The 21873-nt window shown below is 46.3% G+C and overlaps 1 protein-coding gene across 2 annotated transcripts in view; it reads right to left on the bottom strand.

The window, feature by feature from the left end:
* CDIP1 (cell death inducing p53 target 1) overlaps nucleotides 1–21873 on the bottom strand; it is a 57136-nt gene that overhangs the window by 21384 nt on the left and 13879 nt on the right. Inside the window, exon 1 of one of the 2 annotated variants that reach the window (XM_019507540.1) lies at nucleotides 17067–17118. The exons of the other annotated variant lie outside the window; for it this stretch is intronic. The gene's annotated coding sequence lies outside the window, so the exon portion shown is untranslated. Of the gene's footprint in view, nucleotides 1–17066; nucleotides 17119–21873 lie in introns of those variants that run through there. 2 annotated transcript variants of the gene reach the window in all.

Genomic DNA, 21873 nt, shown 5'->3' with positions numbered 1-21873 from the left:
TGAGCTTCCTCAGCTAGTCTGCTGCAGCAGTACAAGCTGGCATGCCATTTCTTCCCCACCCCCCTCCCTCTCCTTTGATACCCTGCCCTTTGCACATATAGCCATGCAAATAGCCTGATGTTTTCCTAGTGTGAAAAACATGTGTTTGGGATTAAGAAAAGACTACCAAGAATTCTATGGCATTTTAAAGCAGGTATGTATGCACACTCAGAATATGAAAACAAGCTCAGTTTTTGTTTTTGCTGAGTGCTGTTTTCATGGAAGTCTACTATAATTCCTGCAATTAAAGATGAACTTCTAAACAGAAAGCAACTTACATTTTGAATCTAGTGTTGATGAGGTATGTGAAAGAGCGCAGCCTTGCCAGTGCAACTGTATCCATACAGAGGGTCTGAAGGCCTGACTGTGTTGGTCAGAGATCAGCTCTTTACAGCCCAGACAGACACAGCTATGCCAGCAGGGATCCATAGATCAGACCAAGCCTTTTAAACAAGAAGGTTTTTTGGGTTGCTTTTTGCCTCCATAGTAAGACCCCTTTGAATCAGGCTAAAGGAAGCAGATTCCAAAGCATGCCTCTCTCATGGCCCTGGCTGCTAATGACAACCAGTCTGCCAAGCTTTTTTACAACTAAATCGGTTTACACTTCAGACAAATATTTTAAAGCCAGATCTCTGAAAGCCAGCTCCTGTCTCAATGACAAAGGTACTGTCTATTCTAGAAAGTTGTCCCATATTAACTATGCTGATCTAGGTAAGTGGTGCAACCCCCTGGCATAGACTCAATTTAAAAAATGGCTTCGAATTAGATCAATAGGTTCTCTTGCATAGGAGTTTCTTGCACAATTTTCCTTGTGAAGATACCTTTATGCCAGTAAAGAGCCACTCATATTGGCATTTCAACTAGTGACATTGAGTAAAATTTATACATTTAATTAAAAGAGTTACACCAATAAAGCCTCAGCATGGGACAGAGCACACTATCCATTCCCCAGTTCAAGATTCACCATGCAACAGTCAATGAAACAGCAAATTTCTGAAGTAAAGTCTGAGGGTTCACAAAGCATAACTCCAGCACCCACAACTGAGTCTCCTGACAAAGAGAAAACAAGATTTAATATTATGCCTACCCCTCAAGGCAAAATGGCTGGGCCTCTTAAGGCAATAAAAGACAGTAAGAGCCCAGTATTCTTAAAATAATCCTTTGTAAGACATAGGAATCATCAGTAAACAGACTTCAGGATGGTCTGCCCTGCCTAGCCCTTAGCATGAGCTGAAATGGACTTAAAAAAAAAAAAAACACAAAACCAGAGGGCAGTCAAAGAGCAGGGAGGAGGGTGTGGGGGTCTCCCCAGTGGCCAATTGAAGCACACAAAAGCAAAACCAGAAGTCCCACTGTGCCACTTCCAGTTTCACTGCTGTGACCCGAGTCCCACCTAGAGGGCCCACCAGTTGAGAAACCCTGCCTTAGGGTGTCCAGCAAAACCTGGCAGTTCCCTATTGTATGGGAAGAGCTGTCAGGACAGTTTGGTAAGTTACCTTGACTCTTCCATAGCAACAGCAAGCAGCTTTTACAGCAGGGGTGGGCAAAACATGGCCCACGGACCGCATTTGACCTGCCAGGTACTTTCATCTGGCCCACAGCATCCCCCAATGAGTTGTGCCCTGCCCAGCCCTTTGCCCCATGAGGCTGAGAGATACCCACATGCATTTTCCCCTCCCCCAATATACCCTATTGCACCTGGCTCCCACCCTCCCAGGCAGAAAAGAGCCCTGCCCAGCCAGCAGCAGCTTCTGAGCAGGGCTCCTGCTGCAGCTCCCCATGAGAACCTACTTGGCTTCCTGGAAGTCAACTCACTCAGGGCAGCAGGTAGGGAAGCAGTGGGTTAGAGTTAGGGAGCTCATCTGGGTAGTGTGTGGGTATGGGGGTGGGGGGGTGTAGGCCCCCCCCCCCAGCGTGCAGCCCCTGCTGTCACCAGCAGCAGCAGCCAGGGAGGTCAGGGGCTTGTGCCTGGCAGGGCACACAGCCAACACTATGTGGCGGGGGAAGAGAAAGCACAGCCTGCTCAGCTGCCTCCATTACCAGGGCTCTGTGCCGTGTGTCTGCAGCTCCAGCATGGGAAACCCTGTGCTGAAGCCTGCTACCTTCCCCACCCCCTACTACGCAGGTCCCTGCACTATGTTGGGAATGGAGGGAGCCCCAGCCCTGCTTCCCCAGAGTCCAGCCTAGGGCTTCCCCAACGCCAGTGTGGGAGGTGCAGGTATGCCACATGCAGCCCCCGTGATAGAGGCGGCCAGTGCTGCACTGGGAGAGAAGCACAGCCCCAGCGCAGCCTGCCTGGCCACCTCTATTGCAGGGGCCGTGTGATGCTCCCGCAGTCACAGCAGAGAAGCCCCATGCTGGACTCTGCAACAAAACAAGGGGCAAGGCTCCCAGTGGCAAAGGTCAGGGGGCAGGACTTCTGGTCCCAATGTGGCAGGCAAGGGGTGGCACAACTATCAAGGGGCAGAGCTACCTATGCAACCCAACACAACCACTCACATGTAAGCCTGGTATGTACTTTCAGCCCCTTTTTGTGGTAAATATGCAGCCTGCAGTGTCAGTGTCTCAAGTCTACTGTCCTTCCATTATATATGTGTATGTAAGCCATGTCATTCACCTACACATACAGTACAGAGAGGAGAACAAGCTGGGTCCATTTCATCTCCAACTCACAGCTATGCTTCTTTCTTGTGAGATAGAGAACATGCATCAACCAGTTAGTCTCCACTTGTGTACCAGTTGACTGTGGTCTCCAGATAATGGGTGGGGAATGCTTTGCCAGCAGCAGCAGCAGCAGCAGCAAGAAACTATCACTGAAATAAGTTAAGTGCAATCATAATACAAACCCAAGAATCAGATACTATTATTCTGCTACAATGAGCTGACCTTAACAGAATATTTGCTAACCTGTTTGAGTGGTTTTAGATAGAGACTTCCAGTTCAGCATGAAGGCAAGCTCCAGTTAACCACCCTGGACTATCAGAGCCATTTATTGCATTGTGCCTTCTGGAAACTTAAAGATTAATTCTGTTAATAAACTGCTACTTGGAAAGAGTTAAAATCTAAGGGCTTCAGCTGAGTTGTGTATTAAATCAGGGTTCAACTGAGACCACTGCTTTGGGGTTCACAGTGTTAACAAGCCTTTAACTAATATGGACATGCCAATGGTGCAGTCCTGAGACAGGCAGCACTGTTCAGATGAGCCAGCCTTTGGATCACAATCTAAAAATTAAGTTCCTTTCTAGTAAATATTCAAATAAAAAGGTCAAACCTGTGAACAAAAATATAAGGTTTGGGCTATTTTTACTGTTTCCACATTGGATACATAAATAAGGATTTTGCTCTTATACAAGGAGTAATGCATTTGGCTTGCCATTAGAAATTCAAGTCTTAACTGGATTGGCACTACTAGGATCTTGACATCATAAGCATAAATGAAAAAAACTGAAACCACAGAGATATTTTTTTCTTCTTATTCAACTCCGATTCCTTTGTTCTGTAAGCATATATTTAATACCAGACACACGGAAGAAAAACACTCCGTCACCTAGATTCCACCCCCGGAAAAAAACTCCTAATCTGTGTATCCAGGCCCTAAAGGTCTCCAGCCACACAGGGATGATAAAGCTAGAGTTTCCTGACATTTCTGAGATAGAAAACAAAAAGCAAAACACAAGACTTAAAAAAACCCAAAAATTAAAATTCAGGCACTCATCCTGCAAGCAGCAGCAAGAGGGCATAAAACACAATTACCCCCCATTCCCTCCCCCTCCTATCTTGATATTCTTTTGCAGATCATTTTAAAGTAAGAACTGGACCTAGTCAGTAAATCTACCTTTGCAATTTATAAAAGAATAGGGAATAACTACCAATACCTTGATTAACGTTATCCCAGCCTCCCAACCATTGTGAAGCACCCAGAATAGCAATGCCTGGCTGCTGCTGCCTTCCACTTGGGACATGCAGCCTGTAAGTCTCTTTGGAATTATTCAAGTCAAGCACTACAGACACCGATACATTCCTTTATATAAATGTATAAACAGAGTATATTGCACACAGTTCATATTTATGCATAAGAGTTACAACCCCTATTACAGCAGAAAAGAAGGGATCCCTAGGGAGATTCTAGGGCTTGGAAGAAGGGACTCTTTTGTAGAGGTCAGGGTTGACAATCAGATGAGTCACGGTGAATGCAGTTACACAGCATAGCATTAGCAGCCTCAAGCAAGTTTTCATAAGCCTGATGTGGTGTGCACATAATTACAGTGTACTGTGTAATACCTATACCATAGAGCAAGCAACACCATCCTTTCTTCCCACACAGAACACAAGTCACTTCCCTGGGCTCCAGCACAGCTAATTGCCTGCTTAGCTTACTACACGTTGAGGAAAGTACCACAATGAGCTCAAATCAGAGGGTTATTTTTAAAGTCATAGCAAAATTTGCTGCTTTACATGACAGGCAACAGCCATTTCTGTTCATTATCTAGTAGAATGCAGGAATATTTTCAAAGCAAGCCAGCTTTGAAACAGGCATCCTCATTCCCCAGCCTGTTCTTGGAAGATCCTGAACACGGATGCTGCTTTTAGTTGGTGTTCCTGCCTGTGACAGTGGGCCGTCTGGCGGCTGCTGTAGTCATTAGCCCACCCATCTGCCTAGGGCAGTCCGCTCACCTGCCTTGCCTTTATAAATCACTACTAATTGAATATATCAAGAGGCAGGAGGCTGCCCATTTTACTGCCCGATGCCAAGGGCATAACACATTGCTCCAAGCCTCCCCTTATACCATGTCTCATGCTTTACAGATGACATCATTGTGTGGCTCTGGCCCCATAATGGACCCCATTCTATGTCCCCCTGGTGCTCAGACCCCACTTGGATCCCTCCTTCTCAGGTGGTCTACCCCACCCTCATTCTGGGCTGCAAGACTGCCTAAGCCTTTTCCCTCATGGCTGTGGTCCCCTCCAGGACCTTTGGCCTCACTGGCCTTGGCTTTGTCTCTAGGCCAATCAGGACTCTTGGCCTTTAGCCCTGGCCATCCCATGTGGATCCTAGTCTGTGCAGCCCACACGCAGTCCTTCAGGCCTCCCATATGAACCCTACTCTTTGTGGCCCAAACACTCTTACATACCCTTTCACTGGGGCCACTACACCACCCCCTCACCAGGGCTACTATGCAACACTTGAGCCTCAGGCCTCTGATGACATGCCTGGACCCCTCACCAGCCCCTTCTATGGGGCAACCCACCAGGCTGTGGGGGCTGAGGCTATATGGTGCCGTATGCTCACCTTTCACTAGGGAGGCACTGGTGTGGTATTTCCTGGAGACTGCCCCACCACACCATCCCAGGACTAGGAACCTCCTTCATCCCATAGTTCCTGCCCTTTACCTCCAGGTGTCCTGGGAACAGCAGCTCTAGCTGATAAAGTTATCCCTCCGGCTACCTGCAGCAACTACCCACTTAGCTCTGAGGGCCTGGGTTAATATACTGAGGCTATCCAGCCCCATCCTCCAATCCAGGAGCCCCCTTGCAGTCAGGTGACCACCTTGTTAAGCCACACCACACCTGCCAGCTGCTCCAGCAGCCTCCTCAAGCCTCTTAAAGAGGCAGGCACCAAAGGTGTCCTGCCACACTGCTCCTAGAGATTATGCAGAACAGAATTAGGAAAAGAAAAGAATAAATAATTCACACCACTATAGCCTTCTTAAGGAAAAGAATGCATTAACCCTACCCCCGGCTCTGTACTGCACTCCCCTTAACTTAGTCAAGCATTAACACCCATAGTACCTTCTCATAAAGGAACACTCTACTCCTTTCCAGGTAGCAGGCAAAGCTGTGAGTGGAAGCGTAGGACTACAAATTTGTTTCCATGGCAAGGGGAAACTGAAATCAACCTAAGTTCCAATGGGAAAAAAAGGCAGGATCATTTCTGAGCTACTCAACTATATTTTCCTGAACAAAAAGCTGCATGTGTTTAGCATAATCCTCCAAGAGCAGAATCCCCACATGAACAAGCCATAAAACACAGTGGAAAGAGAAGCCAGTTTGCCATACACCCAGCTGTGAGAGTTCAGCTGGACAAATATTGCAGCTTCCAAGGAAGTAAGGCTTTTACTTTGGTGCAAAGCTAAAGAGATCTGCTAGCAGAATAGATCAAAAGAAAGACTGCCTGCATAGGAAAATAACACCATTCACCTTGGCAGATGTGCCCAAGTCAAAGTGCTGACACTTCCCACTCTGTTCCTTTAGACACACGCAGGCTAGAGAAGATCCTGGCTTCCAGCTGCCATTGAGCCACTCACTCAACCACATGACCTTGTCCAAGTCACTTAACCTTCCATGTGCCACAGTTAACTCAACAGGAAAACCAAATAAGAAGTAGGAACCTGGCTGAAAACCAAGCACTGCTGCCAAGGCAGGTTTTCCCAGGGAAATGAATTAAGAGCACAAAGGAACAAGCACTGTGCTGCAGTTAGTTTAACTGTTCCTCAGTCAGAAATTCAGAGCTGTTTCCAGCCCCCCACTCTCAGAATGCAGCTGGGTGGAAGCAGAAGGAAAAAAGAGTGGGGATGGAATCCCCAGATGAAACAGAGCATTTCTTTCCAACATCCCCCAAAGGGTTACATTGTGGGAGGACCACTTGGGAAGACCTGCTGCTACCACTGACATTGACTCCAGTGCTATTGGTGCCTCTGGATGGACTGGATTGATTGGGCACTCATTCGCTATTGGCACTGGGAAGGCAGGAGCAACACTACTAGGAGCTAAAACATTAGAAAGGCAAATCAGGGTGCAGTGTCCCCTCTACAGTTCAGCTGAAACCACCTCCAGAAACCAGAGCGCATCCATTAATGCTAAGTGAGAGCACACAGGGCTCTAAGAGGACTCAAAACAGGCTTGTAGGAGGCTGCATAGCACAGCTATATTTGTTCCTCCAGAAGAACAGAAGACTGAGAGGCGACCCAGAGCACACAAGACCTTTCCGTGGAAAGTGAATCACTGGAAAGCTAGTCTCTCCTCAATTACCAGCTACTTGGCATTGAGCCAATAATGACCTGGATTCAGAATGAGGGGAAGGGCTACAATATTTTGGATGTTATGAATTTGGTTAAAACAAACAGCAGTACCCAAACCTGAAATTCTCTCAACCTTACGAGTCTCTGCTCCAGAAAGGCTCCAAAGACAAATCCCCTCTGCTAAGAGGCAGAGTGACTTCATGCTGGCACTTCCACAGTACCTCCTTACTGGCTCAATCCCATTTTCCATATTAAAAAAATAAATAAATAAATAAAAGAGAGAAAGTCAGTGGAAAGCTCCCCTAACACAGGCAGCTGAATGAGACCTTATATCTGCCACCTGATTCCTTCCCAAACTTTTCATAAACCTAAATGTGGATAAGTTATTCCAATGCTTTTTTCTCCCTTAGTATAATCTACATGACTTGTGCAAGATCAACTGAATTTCTTCAATACCTTCTTTAGATTTAGGACAATAACTGGCAAAAAGCCTACAGAATGTTTGGAAAAATGCAAAGGAGATTACTACAAAATCTAGTCTCACTGGTTTTGCATGGATTAAGAAATCAAGTTACAATACACTTTATACCATTTTAAGGCTGAGGACTGGATTGACTCAGTTCAGATCAGACCCAGCCACCACTGGTACTTTTAACTGCAGCAGCATGGGAAAGCACCCCCACCACCTGCACTTTTCCTCACAGTGGCACAGGAAAATGACTGCTGCCAAAGGTCTCCACCATCGAAGCCCCATGTCTGCAGGCCGTATCAAATGGCTCTGTGGGCTGGATATCACAGGCCACAGGTTGCTGACTACTGCTTTATATCAGGGTCAGGCAATTATTTTGGGCAGAGGGCTGCTTACTGACTTTTGGCAAGCCATTGAGGGCCACATGACAGGGAGCCAGGGGCAGATAAATATTAATTTTCTAAATATTTTAGGGGCCCTGCAGGCCAGACAGAATGGTCTGGTGGGCCACATCCGGCCCCCGGGTCACATTTTGCCCACCCCTGCCGTAACCCCTGGCTTTTGCCACTAGAAGTCCCTCCCTTGCCCCTGGAAATAGTCCTTTCAGCAAGGGATTTTGCCATCTCAGAACCAAAAAAAATACCAGATGTAGTCTAAAAAAAAAACCAAACAGCTACAACATTCATTAACTTGATTTCAAAAAATATTTGTCCTGATTAACATGTTTGTGTAATGTACACAGAGATGATTGCACAATAGCTTCATTTGAAGTCTTACTCTTGTATATTGTGGGGAAATGGAGGGCATGGGAGTGGGTACAGGTTTGTGGAGGACTGTGGGTGTATGGGTATGTAGGATGTGGAGAGGGTGCGAGTATGTGGGGGATTTTGTCAGGGGCGGATAGGTGTGGACGGTGGAGGGTGGGGTCTGCGTGTATGGCAGTGCAAGGGGGGTGCATGTGTATGATGGGGTGTGCATGTGGGACTCACCCTATGAACACACACACACACACACACACACACACACCCCCCTGACCCCGCTCCTGGCCCCAGGGTACCAGCGCAGCCACATGCTCCAGTGATGCAGTCAGGGGCCATGTGGCACTAGAAGCCAGAGAGCAGGGAATCAATGAGAGTGGCAGCAGGCAGAGGCTTCCAGTTGGAAGGGCTGGGGGTGGAGAGGGGCTGGAGGGCAGAGCCCAGCTGGCCTAGCTCCAGAGTCCTGCTGGCTTCCCCTGGGTCCTACTACCCCTGGTTCCTGTCATCTATGACAGGCAGCCAGGAGCAGATGAATTAGTTTTCTAAACTTTTTAGGTGTCCCATGGGCTGGATAGAATGGCCTGGCAGGCTGGATCCAGCCCACAGGCTGTATTTTGCTCACCCCTACCTACTCTATACCCAACATTAAGAATGCAATACAACTGTGTCTGTTTTTTTAACTTAACATGCCCTTTTCTTAAATAAGAACATTTTCTCTTACTGCAGTATATAATGGAAGAACATACTTCAAAAGTAGGGGCTAATGTAAGTCTACAAAAACACAGCAAGTGTGAAAAGACACAAAGTACATGACGGCATATACAAAGCTTCCCCACAAAAGGCTTTTTCCTACCTCAGAGTGCTTTGCAGTTTATTGCAATAAAACAAATTCCATGAAACAACTAAGAACAAGGTGAATTAGCCTCATTGTTATTTTTCACTTTAAAACACTAAAAGGTGGGGCACTGGTGTTTAACTTTTTACAGTTGTTGGAAGGGCAAACTCACTACCAGTAAATGTAATAGCCCTAGCCAAGCTTTGCAGACTGGGCTAGTTAAAAAAAAACCAAACAAAATACACCTTTAATCAGAAAGGGACCGTGACAGAGGGTCTTCCTGGGGCTAGATCTTGAGTGAGCCTCCCCACCTGCCTAAGGCAGTCTGCCCTGACTCACCTGCCACAACCTGAATGTTACTCTAATATATATTAAGCGGAAAGCTGCCCATTCACTACCCCAATGCCAAGGGTACCATCCAATTCCAAACCTCCTAAACCTGGTCCTGCCTGACCAACCTGATTGCCTTTTATGACCAAGTAACTAAATCCTTGCATGATGGTGTCGCCATGGACATAGTCTTTCTAGACTTTAAGAAGGCCTTTGACACCGTCTCTCACCCCACCCTCATCAATAAATTAAGCGACTGTGGCATTGATGCCTGCACAGTTGGATGGGTAAAAAATTGGCTGATGGGGCGCACCCAGAGAGTAGTGGTGGACAGGTTGTATTCAACCTGGCAAGATGCAAGCAGTGGGGTACCCCAGGGCTCAGTCCTCAGACCCGCACTGTTTAACATCTTCATCAGCGACTTGGACAAGGGGTGGAAATCACGCTGTCCAAGTCTGCTGATGACACTAAAATGTGGGGCAAGGTAGACACACTTGAAGGGAGAGAGAGGCTGCAAATAGATTTAGACAGACTATGGAAGTGGGCAAATGAGAATAGGATGGAGTTCAACACAGACAAATGTAGGGTGCTGCACCTTGGGAGAAGGAATCCACAGCATATGCATAGGCTGGGGAGTTCCCCTCATGAAAGCACAGAGGCAGAAAGGGATCTTGGAGTCATTATTGACTCCAAGATGAACATGAGCCACCAATGCTAGACCACAGCCAGCAAGGCCAGCCATACCTTGTCATGCATCCAAAGATGCATCTCAAGCCAGTCCAGAGAGGTGATACTCCCCCTCTATGCGACATTGGTCAGGCTGCAGTTGGAGTACTGCATCCAGTACTGGAATGCCATACTTCAAAAGAAATGTGGCCAGCCTGGAGAGGGTTCAGAGGAAGGCCACCTGTTTGGTGAGAGGGCAGCAGGACAGGCCCTACGAGGAGAAACTGAGGGACCTGAACCTGTTCAGCCTCAGCAAGAAGAGGCTGAGGGGGGACCTGGTAGCTGCCTACAAACTCATCAGGGGAGATCAACAGCAAATAGGTAGACCCCTTTCCTCCCCAGCACCACCTGGGGTGACAAGGAACAATGGTAATAACCTGATGGAGAATAGGTTCAGGTTAGAGATCAGAAGGCAATATTTTACAGTTAGGGTAGCCAAAATCTGGAAGCAACTTCCCAGGAAAGTGGTCCTCGCCCCTACCTTGGGCAAATTCAAGAGGAAGTTGGATGATCACCTGTCCGGTGTCTTGTGAACCCAGCATTCATTCCTGCCTGTGGCAGGGGATCAGGCTAGATGACCTGTTCAGGTCCCTCCTGACCTTAGCTACTATGAAACAACCATGGCCCATGCCTCACAGATGGCATCCAGATTGGTATTTCTCCCTAGTCTGAGGCCAAGGCAAACTCAGTCCTTTGGGGGGCCTCTTTCATACACACTCGTACTGCTCCCCTCTTACAGGGGCCTCTAGCATACCACCCATTACTGGGCCACTCTCCATTGCCCTTGCTCCCCTTCGGGCCTTCAGGCTTCGCTACTCACTCTCTGGCACTACCACACAGCAATTTTGGATCCTGTGAGTTCACCTACTCTATGTGTCGTAACCTTGTGCAGATGTTAGACTGCTTCTGCCCCAGCCCCTTGCTGGGCAAATAGTTTTCACACTTACGTTTGAGGTTGGCCCATGTACTGGCCTTCAAGCCACCCTTGCAGCTCTACTTGGTACGCCCTGCTGCAGCCCTTCAAGCTGCTCTATGCAGCCCTACTCTGCACCCCACTAATGTAGTCCTTCAGGCACCCTGCTGCACCCTACTCTACGCAGGCCCACACACTGATACTACCCCCTCTGGGGCCTCCAAGGTCTCAAACCTCTGTTGGACTCAGGTGCTGCTTTATAAGCATGCCTGGCCCCTACCACTAGTTAATGCTGCCACTGCTCACATGCTGCCAGATTTCCTGACTTGTGACATAGTCCCACAAGCTGGATTTGGCTCGTGGGCTGGAGGTTGAGCACCATTGCCTTAGGAGGAGATAACAAAAACTCAGGTCTGTGCAGTGTGGAAGCAGTGGCCTATGGGTGTGTGTTACAGAATAAGCTACAAAGATCTGAAGTTTGTAAATTCCACTAACAGAATTATTGTAACAGAAGTTTGTAAATTCCACTAACTAAATAACATCATAACAGAGTCCAGAGGAGAGCCACACACTTGATCAGAGGTCAGAAAAACAGACCTTATGATGAGAGGCTGAGAGGCATTGGACTGTTCAGCCTGGAAAAACACAGGCTCAGGGGTGATCTGGTGGCCACCTATAAGTTTATTAGGGGTGTTCTGGGGGAACACCTGTTCACCAGAGTGCCCCAAGGGATGACAAGATCAGACAGTCACAAACTCCTCCATGACAGTTTCAGGCTGAACATAAGGAAGAACTTCTTTACTGTCTGGGCCCCCAAGGTTTAGAATAGACTGCCGCTGGAGGTGGTTCAAGCACCTACTTTGAACGCCTTTAAGAGACATTTGGATGCTTATCTTGCTGGGATCCTATGACCCCTGCTGACTTCCTGCCCCTAGGGCAGGGGGCTGGACTCAATGAACTTCCAAGGTCCCTTCCAGCCCTAATGTCTATGAAATCTATGAACTCTCTACATTACCTACCGGATGGTGAGGGTTGGGGTTAAGGTGCCCCTACCCACCTGACACCAGGGAGGTTACAGGCCTGGCATTTCTTGGAGGCTGCTCCACCACAAACAGCCCTATCAGACCACCCTTCCCTGGCAGGGTGCAGTTTCAGGTCATGCCCAGGACCAGGAGCCTCCTGCCATCCCCATAATTCCTGCCTTTACCTCCAAGTTGTTCCTCAAGCTCATCCAGGTGAGGTTATTCCCTCAGTGACTGGCAGCAAACTGCTGATTCAGGCTGTGAGAGCTGGGTCCTAAAATAGCTGCCCTTATCAAGCACCTGCCAGCTGCCTGCCTTCAGCCCTTAAAGTGGCAGGCACCCAAAGGTGAGCTGCCACAGGGACTAATGTGGTCTCCAAACTGCCCATAGGCAGGGCCAAAGCAAGTTTGGCAGCATGTAATGATGCTCACCTTCAGCTAGTGGAGGAGTGCTGGGAATTGATGTGTGGACCAACAGGCTTCCCCCTCCCATTCTAGCCAGACCCCTGGATCCAAATACTAAATTTCCCAATCCTAAGAAAGTTATTTTTATTCCCTTTATTTTCAACACACTGCCTACTCAGCTTTTTCCAGCTCTCTTTATAAAACTCTCTCATTAGAAATTTCACACACAAATTGGTGGGTAAAGGTAGGTAGCAAGTTGCTACTGAAATCAACCAGGACCAGACCAGAGGTTGAAGATCAATGACGCTCATGTGCCACTTTAGAAAATACATGCTCTGAAGTCTTATGTGACAACCTTGTAAAGGATAAAAAAGGCAGAGCCATCATTCAGGCATTGCTCATTTAAATATAGGTGGACCTGACAGCCTCAAAGGCTGATTAAGATGCAATTCAGCTATGCAAGTTCAGTAAGATTGAGGACTGTGCATGCATGGCTGAATTCCTTTTGCAAAACAAGCTGGGTCAATTGCATATAAACATGTTTCTACAGGCTACAGCTCCTGCCACCAGCAGTAAGCTATTCACCATGGAAACTGGTATTAAGAAGCTCATAAAGGAGTTCAGGATCATATTAATCCACATGGAAACTGATAACATGATGGTGAAGCATTTGGAAATCCAAGCTTTAAGTAAACAGATCAGGCAATCAAGAATGTTTTCATGTGGACACTTGGGGCACTTGTATACATGATGGGGGTTTAGTCCTCAGGGTTTAATTCTATGCCCCCTATATTGAAATGGTGGGTTTTATTTTTCCCCATCACTGTGTACCCGTGATCCCTCAGAAATCTCATAAAATTCTCTGTGTGCTATTCACAGTAAATTACTGTAGGGGTTGCCACATAACAATCCAACCCCTGATCTCTTGGTACTAAATTACAGCAGGGGGTGCCTATAGCTCACAGTATGCTGATATGTACAGACCACCGAAAGTTTCATTTAGATAATTTAATTGCCATTTCATTACTTACATTAAATTCTTTTTACACATTTTTAAAACTTTTTTTACCAATATTTTTAAAAAGTTTTTATTCTTTTCATTCCTATCTTTACCTTTATTCTCACCTTATTTTTCTGTTTACTATGTCCTCAAGTAAACTTCATTTTGTGTGTAAACTTGCTAGCTTTTTATTTCACTTACATATATCTTCCCGCACATATTGGTTGGGAGATTCACGCACATTGGGAAGGTTTCCTGAGTATATTGGACTGTTGTGTGGTGAGGTACAAGAGGTAAAGTGCTGCTGGACCTGGTACTGGCTAAACGGGATGATCTAGTCAGCAAACTAAGAATCAAAGGGAAACTGGGAGACAGTGACCACGAACTGACCACCTCAACATCCTCCATAAGGCTGGCAAGTCAGTCAGCAATGCAGAAGTCCTCAACTTTAGGAAAGCTGACTTTGGTAAGCTCAGGAGGCTTGTTGTTGAGGCCCTAAGGGGCCATGACTCGACAGCGAAGGGAGTCCGAGAGGAGTGGCTGCTCCTTAAGGGAGCAATCCTGAAAGCACAAGCGATGTCCATCCCATCTTGGAGGAAAGGTAGCAAAAGGGTACAGCAGCCCCCTTCGCTCAGCAGGGAACTTGTGGTCCTCCTACGCCAAAAAAGAGAAGTTTATAAAGGATGGAAGGCAGAAATCACCACAAAGGAGGAGTATTCTGCACTGGCCCATATCTGGACGGAGCGAGCCAGGGAAGCCAGGGCTGTAACCGAACTCCAACTGGCTACACATATCAAGGACAATAAAAAGTCCTTTTTCAAATATGTGGGGAGTTGGCAGAAAAGCAAGGATAACATTATTATTGTGACCAGAGTTCAGCATCAAGCTGACCAGAGACCAGGATTAAGCTAACCAGTGGTCAACAGACAACTTCCCCCCAACCTTCCATAAGCTAGCAAGCCCCCCCACCCCATCCACAGTCCCCCTCTTAAAAAGAGAAAGTGTGAAATAAAAAATCCAACAAAGCAAATAGAAATCTTTATCTACAACCAACAATAATAAAAAAGGGAAACAAATAATAGAACAACTCCTTTAAGATAGCGATTTCTAATCAGTATGAATTACTATGAATTCCTATAACAGTGCATGAAGTGTTAAAAAACACAATGGCAATAATAATGCCATTACTATAACAATTACCATAACGGCTCACTTAGTATAACAGCGCAAGAATAGCGAAAAACAATAAATAATCAATTCTAACTAAAAGAACCTGGCCCTAAGGTGGACTTTCATCCAGAGCTTGACAGAGAACTAGAGGATCGCAGAGCACAGATTCATGCCTACCATTGCTGCTCCTTGGCAGGGGCAGGGGCAGGGGCAGGGGCAGGGGCAGGGCCAGGTGCAGCACTGGGGCCAATGACCACCAGGCATAGACTCATTACCACTATGACCATCAGTATTTGCCAGTCTTGCTAGGTCTTAGAATGCCCCCTGGATAAGTGCAGCTCCTTTCACACTGGACAGCCATGATGCTTCCTGTAGCATGATGGACCCATCTGACCAGCTCACACAGCCACTGCTCGCATTCCCTGAGGGCAACCACCAGCCTGTCAGTTCATGCATCAGCTGCAGCCTGCCTTGGCTGCCTGTGCGCCATTGGTGGCAGTGTTGAAATCAGAGCTGAAAATCAAGAAACGTGTGAAACAGAGTGAATTAAGGATGCTCGCTGCTCTAAAGATGCATTCAGCAAATCTTGCAACCAGAAAAGAAGTGGTCAGACCAAAACACCTGAGAAAGGGGTACCTGACCACAGGGGACAGCAGTTCCTGAGTGGCTGTAAACAGGTGCGATCCCACTGCGAGCAAGTCCCCCTTCCCCGCTTCTCCTCACAGCCCATCCTAATCACAGCTATCAGTTTAGATGAAAGGTGCTTCACATACCGGGTGTGGATTTTGAGCTCCTTAGTCTATCCTGCTCCTCAGAACTGGCAGATGACATGGCTAGGACATTTCTGCTATCTTCTCCACTGGAGTTCCTGGATCCCCTGCGACTCACAGCAGTGCTTGGCAAAGTGTCTACAGGCAAGGACACCCTGGAGCCTCTGTCCCTTGATGTTCACACCAACCCAGCACCTCCATTAGTGGCTGGAGGTACCTGTAGTGGGCCATGTCACGTAGTGGGGTGCCCTGTCGCTGTGCTCTAACAACATCCCTGAAGAAGGTAGCCCATGGGATTTTTTGTCTTGACCTGGCACTGGAGTAGGGCCCTGCTGTACCCCTGCTCTGCCATTCTCCTTGCACCATCAAGGTAGATGTGCCAGTTGGTCCACAGGCTGCAAACTGGCGCACGACCTCAGGGTCCTCCAGCACCTGCATCAGGCTTTGTTTTGGTCAAAGTCTAGTTGGACCTAGATCTACAAGCCCTTAAAAGGATCCTCCAGAAACAAGAAAGACTCAGGAATGTGTAATAGTTCTACATCTACTTTTGTACTAATCAAGTTGTTAAAAATATGAAAAAAATGGAAACTTGGCAGGTTACTGAGGCCATCTCTAATATGGGGGGCCAACAGCCACAAAGGAAAACAGTAATACCAATTTTTTGCCTCTAAAGAAGCTGGTTAGGAAACAGCTTGAGAGAAAGAAAACATGCAATGCATTTTCCTTAGCAAAGGGAGGATTGATCTCTTCCTTACATGCAGAAATGCAGATTCCAATATAACCCTAGGCAAAGTGACCCATTCCTCATTCATCCCAAAACTGTCATGTTATGACATAGGGAGCACTTATTATAGTCTACTCAAATTCTGAATGTACAAATTACCTTACACAGACCACATTTGCCAGTCAGCTATGATAACTTGGGGAGACTATAACCTCCAGTTTAAACTGTGTACATTTGTAGCCCTTGCCTTTTCCTCTTTGATCATTTAAAATGTCACTTTGTTGTTAATTTAAAGGTACTGTTGATCACTAGGTTTCCAAGCCTAGAGCATTCAAGACTGAACGCATTTTTGACACTGATGCCAAGTGACATGCCTGCAAAAACCTTCCAACTTAGCTGAGTAAACCACTTTTTCTGCCTCTCCAATCAGAGCACCCTTTTAGTAGACTTTGAGTTGAACTCCTATCGGACTAAGCCATCTTACAGTATTGTACACAGAGGGGAATTAACCAGAATCTACACAGCATGAAATAACTAAGCACATGCAAAACAGTACCGCAAGGGATTCTCAGTCCCTAAAGTGCAACTGTGTTCAGATGACATCTCTGTAAAAGAGCTATTAGCAAATCTAACCAAACATTTTTCTCTTTACACTCTGCATCTCTCCCCTTCCAAAAACCTTCTATATTTTTAAAAGGCAACATTAGGGGTTAGCCTCAAAGCCACATAAAACAATATATTCAGAAATAAGGTGATTTATTCTATTATATAAACATGATCAATGAACCCACATAAATGTGAACAACAAAAAAATTTTAGTTTGTTCTTTTCCCACTGTTTTTATAATGGACTAAGATGGCACCCGTACTTCAAAGAATAGTACTTACATTCCATCTAATGAAATTGTGAGAAGTCTCAGATCTCAACTTCTTTCACTGAAATGTAAACCAAGGATAGATTTTGGTAGATCTGGATGGTAATATCATAAGTCCAATTATCTGAAGCCCAAGTTACAGCTGTCTCCAACTTTAGGGGTGTCTTTTTTCTGGAAATGTTTGTTTTAAAGGTTAATTGCAGAGGAGAAACAAACCATATGCACAGCAGCCTTCAGATGGGATCCCAGCTGGGTCAACTAAAGATGACTTTGGAAGCTTGAACTCTGAATATAATTTTTGTGTAAGGCAAGTATTTCTTAGGGTGATATTTTTTACTGGACTAACTCTGTAGTTGAGAGAAAGTTAGACTAGCTTTTGAATCTGAGGAAGAATATCTTATTAATTTAACTTTATCTCAACTACATAGTTGGTCCAATAAAAGATATGACCCTAAGACATCCTTGCCTCCTGTATAATTTCTGGACCAGCACAGCTTCAGCATCAGTCTTATACTAACATAACAAGGAAGATAATTTTTGTGCAATCCCGCCCAATGTTTTATAAGTACGCAATGAATAAAGATGTAAACTACATAAGAAACATCCACTCTTATGACGTAGACAACTAGCACATCAAGTAATTTATTCTTATGCCTGTGGTGGAACGCTTTCAGAGCATTCTTGGGTAGAATGGTTTTTAGTTTGGTTGGCTAAACAGCAGCACAGCATATTCAAGAACATAGAAGGGACGCTTAACAGACACTGTACTCTGTGTTTCAATGCCATAGTACTTTTGTTTGTCTCAGCAATTGCTATTGGTAACCACAGTCTTTGAGAAAATATACAATGCTTTGAGCTTCTATAAAAAGCAGCAGTTCTTGCAAGGCAAGGGCTTTAATACATCAAGACATTTTTTTCTTCTCAGCTAATCTTGATGAAAATGGCTTTGTTCTTGATAAAACAGAAAGCAGATTAAGATTATTTGATATTAAATACTAAGCTACTTTCAAATTGCCCTTTCAACAACATGGTATGATGGGAGGCACCACGTTCAGTCAAAGGAGGTCATTTGTCACTAGTACGCAACGCCTTCAAGCCAATGCTTGCAAGGAGCTGATATTTTCTAGAAGAGACTTTACAGGGAGAGAAGCAGCATTACCTGATCACCAGGGATCTGGGTTTTCCGTTTCCCATGGAAAAATGGAGAAAACCACGAATTTCCTGATTTAATTGGAAAAAAATGCAGATTTTCCCTTTTAGCAGGGAAACCTGTGGATTTCCCCCTTTTGCAAAGAGCTCTGCAGGCTGGCTGTATTCCAGCCTGCAAGAGCTGTTTGCAAAAGGGGCAGAAAAGCCCCAGCCCTGCAACCCCCAAGCCCCACTTACCTCCAGGAATGAAGAAGACTGATCCTGAGGCAGCCTCCTGTAAGTGAGAGTGTTGGGTCCCGCACTTTCACCCTCCTTGAAATCCCTTGTGATCAGCAGGGATCCTGGTTTTCCCTGATAAAAAAATCACAGATTCCCTGATAAAATAGGGGGGAGGGTGAAAGTACGGGACCCAACGCTCTCACTTACAGGAGGCTGCCTCAGGATAGTATTCTTCATTCCTGGAGGTAAGTGGGGCTTGGGGGTTGTAGGGTAGGGCTAGGGCTAGAGGGGAAGCTGGCTGGGGGCTGAGGGAGTGAGGATGTGTTCGGGGAAGACATGGAGTGCCTTCCCCAACACATTCCCCTCCTTCAACCCGGGCAGGCGGGTAGGCAGGCGGGGAGCGGGGGACAGAGCACGCCCCAGGGCACAGTGGTGAAGGGTTGAGGGGCGCTGCCAACCCCCCACCTCAGCTCATTCTGTGCCTGCCGCCGTGTGTAAGTGGAGATGCGGTGTGGGGGCAGCTGCTGGTGGCGGTGGGGTGGCGGCCGCCTGCAGCAGCAGCAGGGACAGTGCAGCAGCAGTGGCGGCCACTGCATGCCAGAACTACTGCACTGCCACCGCTGTACCCCACACCACATGCCCTGAGTAGGGCCATGGGGGCGAGGGCAGCGGTGCCCCTCTCCAAGCTACACATGCCTGCCTGGCCAGGTGGGAGCGGGGGCTTGCATGCGGCAGCCACCACCCACCACCACATCCTGTGCAGTTTTCCCGCCGCCGGCTGTGAGCAAGCAGCGCAAGGTGCAGTGGCAGTGATGCAGTAGTGGTGGTGGTAGCTGCTGCATGCTTCCCCTCCTCCCTCCCATTCTCCATCTGCTCCCCCAACCCTATCTTTTTCCCCCGTCCACCCACACACACCTACCTGCTGGGAGGGGGGTGTATGTCTGTGTGTGTGTGTTTGTCTGTGCCTGTGCCTGCATGTGTGGGGATAGGAGGCTGTTGTGGGGGGAGTAAGGGGCATGAGCAGGACTAGGGAGGCTGGATGGGGGAGTGAGGAGCACTAGCAGGACCGTGGGGGGCCTTTAATTTTTATCACGGATTTGGGGGGTTTTATCAGAGAATTTGCGATACTTTATCAGGGAATTTGTGATTTTTTTAATCAGGGAAAACCAGGATCCCTGCTGATCACAAGGGATTTCAAGGAGAATCCTAGAACATCCACCCCTCCTGCTACAGCACAGAACTTAAAAAAACCCCACTACATCTAGTCAACCATACCATCAGAGTTTTACATTCATCTTAGCTCACACCATCTTCCTGGCTGTGACCTTATTTTTAATATCAGACAGACATAAAACAATAATTATCCATTAAATTAGAATAGGCACTATGCCTTCCATTAGCCTTGAGGTCCCCAAATCATAAAACACTGCAATGCTATGATGCAATTGGAGTCTGCTTATATATCTTGCAAGTTTTTCTTGCAAGGTACATCAGTGAAAACCGAGACCTGATAGAATCCTAAAATTAGATGGATACAGTAAAGGCTTTTTAAAATGTTACATTATACTAAGGATGGGCAAAACATCAAGGAAACAAAGAGAAAGAAAAAAGGATCCCTTTATACTCTAAGCTATTTATAAACCATTCCACAACTTCAGTTATTTCCATATGACAACCTTAACTCTCTGACCTTAATTAAATCAATATTAGAGTAATTTTCTACAGGAATTAACATTATTTATTTATTTATTCATTATCATAAACATTATACCTACTCTTCTTGTTGTATGGCTTTGGGAAGAAATGTGGGAGATTTCTGAGGGATGATGGCTTACTGTTTAACACAATTATTCATCTAGTCTTGACAACCTATATGGAAGAATCTATTTCTTCTCTCCCAATAATTACTTATGTCCCAAACCACCTTTGAAAAAAAAATGTCAATATTTTTCCTGGGGAATTTGAAGTATACTTCAGTTAAATAATAAAGGCAGGAGTAATGCATACACACCCTCAATGCATTGGTTTGGATATTGATACATAATTAGGGGTCAGGGAACAAAGTAAAATAAACCAATGTTTCAGCTACCATGCTTAGTCTATTTAAAAATCTCACACTGGAAAGATGAACTGTGAATAATGGCATTTGACAGGACATCCACTCAGATGCACAATTTTGAACAGTGAAGTCTTTAATAGCATCAGGCAAAAGACCAGCTCTAATCCAGATTAGATGCTGTGAAAATATGCGGACTGTTTGACTGTTCATATTAAATGGGTTAGGGAAAGTTTCAATCCAGTTTCAAATGGAGAAAAGTAAATATTGGAGGGAAAGGAGGAGTGAGAGTGCAACAACTAGCACTTCTGCCTCCCTTGTTGACAGTCTCAGCTGAGAGGCTGAAATAGTCACAAAGCTGAATCTGCTGCCTTACACAGGCACCTACTACATACGCAAAACTTTTGCCAATATAAGATGCTGGTTAATTAGTGCTGAGATTTTCACAATAGTTTCATAGTTTCATAGTAGCTAGGGTCAGGAGGGACCTGAACAGATCATCTAGCCTGGTCCCCTGCCACAGGAAGGAATGAATGCTGGGTTCACAAGACCCCAGACAGGTGATCATCCAACCTCCTCTTGAATTTGCCCAAGGTAGGGGCGAGGACCACTTTCCTGGGAAGTTGCTTCCAGATTTTGGCCACTCTAGCTGTAAAAAGCTGCCTTCTGATCTCTAACCTAAACCTATTCTCCATCAGCTTATTACCATTGTTCCTCGTCACCCCAGGTGGTGCTGGGGAGAGAAAGGCTCTACCTATTTGCTGTTGATCTCCCCTGATGAGTTTGTAGGCAGCCACCAGGTCCCCCTTCAGCCTCCTCTTGCTGAGGCTCAACAGGTTCAGGTATTTTTTTTCCAACAAAAGCTCTGGGCTAGATGCAGAGATGCTGATCGAAAAAGAGTGTTTTTGTCAAAAGGCCTATTTTATTATGGGATCTTGCACAATCTATACTGATAGCATTTTATTGCAATGGTATAGCCTACACCTGCACTTATAGGGTGCATCAAGACAAGTGTGCATGTGCCTGTTGTGGCATCTCAAACCAGTTTGAGATGCCACAAGAGGCACACTAAGAATGAAAAAATGTTCCCTGCGTGGCATATTTGCCACGCAGGCTCAAAACTTGATACCTGGATTTCCAGGTATCAAAAAAAGAAACATTTCGGTAAAAAGCAGCGCAGGCCCTGAGGCAAACCAGGGCTAGGACCTCCTGAGATGCTCTGGCATCCATCCAGAGCATCTCTATGGTGCCCCCTGCTGCCCTACCACGCTGCATTCGTGTGTGGAGCAAGCAGGAGCAGTGCAAGGCAGTGTGACCCGGGTGCTGTCCCTGGTATGTAGGGACTGAGGGTGGGGGGGGATTTTGGGCGGGGCTGTGGATGTGTGAAAGAATGTGG

The sequence above is a fragment of the Gavialis gangeticus genome, unplaced genomic scaffold, assembly GCF_001723915.1.
Source record: "Gavialis gangeticus isolate Ggan-Ray unplaced genomic scaffold, GavGan_comp1, whole genome shotgun sequence".
NCBI lineage: Eukaryota > Metazoa > Chordata > Crocodylia > Gavialidae > Gavialis > Gavialis gangeticus.
The sequence above is the reverse complement of the archived record's forward strand: the minus strand, read 5'-3'. Positions and strand labels throughout refer to the sequence as shown.